The sequence below is a fragment of the Lathyrus oleraceus genome, chromosome 1 (assembly GCF_024323335.1).
Source record: "Lathyrus oleraceus cultivar Zhongwan6 chromosome 1, CAAS_Psat_ZW6_1.0, whole genome shotgun sequence".
Lineage (NCBI taxonomy): Eukaryota > Viridiplantae > Streptophyta > Magnoliopsida > Fabales > Fabaceae > Lathyrus > Lathyrus oleraceus.
In genome coordinates this window covers 313,379,740-313,383,652 of record NC_066579.1, presented here as the reverse complement: position 1 = coordinate 313,383,652, position 3,913 = coordinate 313,379,740, and positions in this window count along the sequence as shown.

The window sequence follows — 3,913 nt, the reverse complement described above, 5'->3', positions numbered from 1 at the left end:
AGAATTTCCCGTGTTTGCAACTTCTGCAAAATTTTGCTCTGACGCTCTCCGGGTTTCCCTCCGTGAAGGATGATGTTGTCGAAGTCCATTTTGGCCATTGATGGTGAGTGAAGAGAAAATGGGTTTTTATGGTAAGGAAGTGAAAATGGGATTTTTAGTGGGTTTTTGGTGGAGGAAATTGATGGGTGAAGTTTGGGAATGATAATGGGTTGGAGTTAGAATGATAAAGTTGGGATTTTTTGTGGACTTCAATGGAGTCGGAAGGAGGAAAAAATGGGTTTTGAGAGGTTGAAGAAGGTAAAAATGGGAAATTTAGGGATTTTGTACCGTTAAATGTTCAAACCCCATGGCGCCCGCCATGGCTTCAGGATTGGTGTTTGGGCCGGGTTTGTTTCATTGCTTCTTGGGCTTCATTTTTTCTTATTTTGCAAAGGAGGTGCACATAGGATTCCATAACATGCTGTCTTTTTGATTAAGCTTGATAAATGACAAAATAAAATAAAATAAAATAAAAAGGTAAAGTAAAATAAAATAAAACAAAAGGAAATAAAAACATAATATATATATATATATATATATATATATATATATATATATATATATATATATATATATATATATATATATATATATATATATATATATATATATATATATATATATATATATATATATATATGGTTAGTAATAAGTCACGGGTCGAGAGATGCTAGGAAAGGAAATGCAAGCATAAAATTAATAAGTAAGGCAAGCATAAATAATAAGTCTAACAATGGGAAATAAGTAAAGCAAACGGCATCTCTCGGTCGGTGATATCATCAATGTCCAGGGAATAATGGAGTCTCCTCAACTTTGGATCCTCGGAGCTCTGCAATCTAGTGTCTAAGGTCAGTGATCTCATTGTTCAGTATATCGGCTTCAGTGGCATGTGTGGCATCAGATACTTCGACCTGCAAAGCAATGTCAGCGAGCTCCTGGCGGAGATGGGCTATCTCCATGCAAAGCTTAACAAGATCAGAATGCATGCTTGGACTCTGAAGATTTGGATTATTGGTGAGGACTTTGATTCTGGTAGGTGTGATTCTCTACTCATCTACTGTCTCGCCTTGGCCTTCTATGGCATAAGCCGAGTTGGCCTGATCATAAACACAAGTTACCTGAGGGTCTGGTAAAGTAAAGTAGTGGATAGTCTCACCCTCGATCAAGAGCCTGTATTGATCTGGGTGGAAAGAATATCTCCTCATGAGGCCACGGTCCAGACAGAAGTCAATATCCATCAAAGTATAGCTGCAATAAGATGTTAGGTGAAATAGTCTTCTATCAAGTCCTAGGACAGAGGCTATATGGGTTACCGTGCCTCCAACATGTATAGGACTCATAGCGGGGCGAGCATTAAGATAGAGACTCTCGATCAGAAAAGCTCCGCAAGCTACCGAGCGTGACTGAGTGGTACAATACATGAAGAAAATCTCTTCAGCACTTACGTGTGTATCAGTGTCACTCTTCCCCAGGAAGGTGTGGGCAATAATCATCTGAAAATATCTGAAAGTAGGATTATGGATCTTGTTAGAGATTTGGGTGGAAGGGTCAGGGCTACCTCCACATGTAATGTCACTCCAGAACTTCTCAATGTCTCTACTCAGGAAATAGCTCATGGGGAGCTCAGATGAGGTATCATAAGTAGTCTGAAATCCAAGTAAGTCACTGAAACGCTTGTGGTTGAAGGTTTACTTTGTCCCAAACAACCTGACATTAATGTAGCCACCATCACTAGCGTGACCAACATAGGGCTCGTAGTTCAGCAAGCTCAAGAATTCCAAAGTGAGGTTCCTGTAAGTCACATGCATTACTTCAGTATACTCATCCCATTGCAATTGATTGCACAAATGCCTGACACTAGGCTCAATGCCTAATGCTTCCATGCAGCTTGAATCAGGATATATGGTGGGTAGCATTGGACGCTGGAAAAACATGATGCAGCGTTGCTCCTGTACTGGGTCACAAAAGATCACTAGCATAATGTCGAAATTCTTCATCCTGAAAAGTTAGGTTAAAAATAGAGGACACCTGAAATCGCAAATATTGCAACTGTTAGTCTAAACATAAATATATATATATAAAACACATGAAAATATAAATTGGAATAGTAAAAGTGGAGTAAAGGAAAAAGAAATCATGGGTTGCCTCCCATGCAGCGCTTGTTTAACGTCGTTAGCTTGACGATTTGAACTTTATATATCAAAGGTACGAACCGGAGGGTCGATCAGAGTATGGCTAAGGCCTTATATGGGGATGTCACATCCTTGATATTGCTTCAGTCTTTGTCCATTTACCACAAACGGATTACAGGAATTGTTCCGGATTTCAACTGCTATAGACTTGAAGATTTTGGAAATCTTAAAGGGGCCTGTCCATCTCGAACGCAGCTTACCTAGAAAAAGTCGTAATCTGGAATTGAAAAGGAGAACAAAGTCGCCTATATTAAAGTCCTTTTTCACAATCCTTTTGTCATTCCAAGCTTTGGTTCTTTATTTGTATATAACGGCATTCTCGTAAGCGTTCTGGTGGAGTTCCTCCAATTTGTGGATGTCGAGGATTCGCTTCTTGCCAGATGCTAGGTAATCCAAATTCAGGGTCTTTATGGCCCAATATGCTTTGTGCTTAAGTTCAAAAGGTAAGTGGCATGACTTCCCGTAGACTAACTGGTATGGTGTAGTTCCAATAGGGGTTTTGTAAGCAGTTCTGTAAGCCCACAATGCTTCTGTAAGCTTTTCAGACCAATCTTTTCTGGATATTGAAACAGTTTTTTTCCAAGATTTGCTTAATCTCTCTGTTTGATACTTCCACTTGACCATTAGTCTGGGGATGATATGGTGTTGCTACTCTGTGTTTTACTCCATACTTTCTTAAGAGTTTATCGAATATCCTGGATATAAAATGTGATCCACCATCACTTATGACAAGTCGTGGTACTCCAAATCTGGGGAAGATATTGTTTTTAAACATTTTAATGACTACTCTTGTGTCGTTAGTGGGTGAGGCTATAGCTTCTATCCATTTGGACACATAGTCGACAACTACCAAAATATACTTATTTCCCATCGAAGATGGAAAAGGTCCCATGAAATCAATACCCCAAACGTCAAATAATTCCACTTCTTGGATGTTCTTCAAAGGCATTTCGTCGCGTCTTGAGATGTTTCCAGCATGCTGGCACTGGTCACATTGGACAATATAAGTATGGACATCACGCCATAGTGTTGGCCAATAAAGACCAGCTTGAAGGATCTTAGCGTATGTCTTAGATGTGCTTGAATGTCCACCATAGGGTGAAGAGTGACAATGCTCTATGATATTTCTAACTTCTTCTTCCGAGACGCAACATCGAAAAATGTTATTTGTTCCTCTTTTAAAAAGGAGTGGTTTGTCCCAATAGAAATGTCTTACATCTTTAAAGAACTTCTTCTTTTGTTGATAATTGAGGTCAGGTGGTGTGATATCAGTGGCTAGATAATTCACAAAATCAGCATACCATGGTACTCTGCTAATCTCTGAAATTGTTCCAAAGTTGTCTCTATCAGGTTCGAGGGGAACGGTATCTAACTTAGCTATCAATCTGTCATAGGTGAAATCATCATTTATAGGTAAATGATCTGGCTTCAAATGCTCTAATCTGGAAAGATGGTCAACAACTACGTTTTCTGTTCCTTTTTTGTCTCGGATATCTAAGTCGAACTCTTGTAGAAAAAGGATTCATCTGAGTAACCTAGGTTTTGCATCCTTTTTGCTTAGAAGGTAACGGATAACTCCATGGTCTGTATAGACTATAATCTTAGATCCGACAAGATAAGACCTAAATTTATCAATTACAAAGACTACAGCCAGGAGTTCCTTCTCTGTTGTCGTATAATTG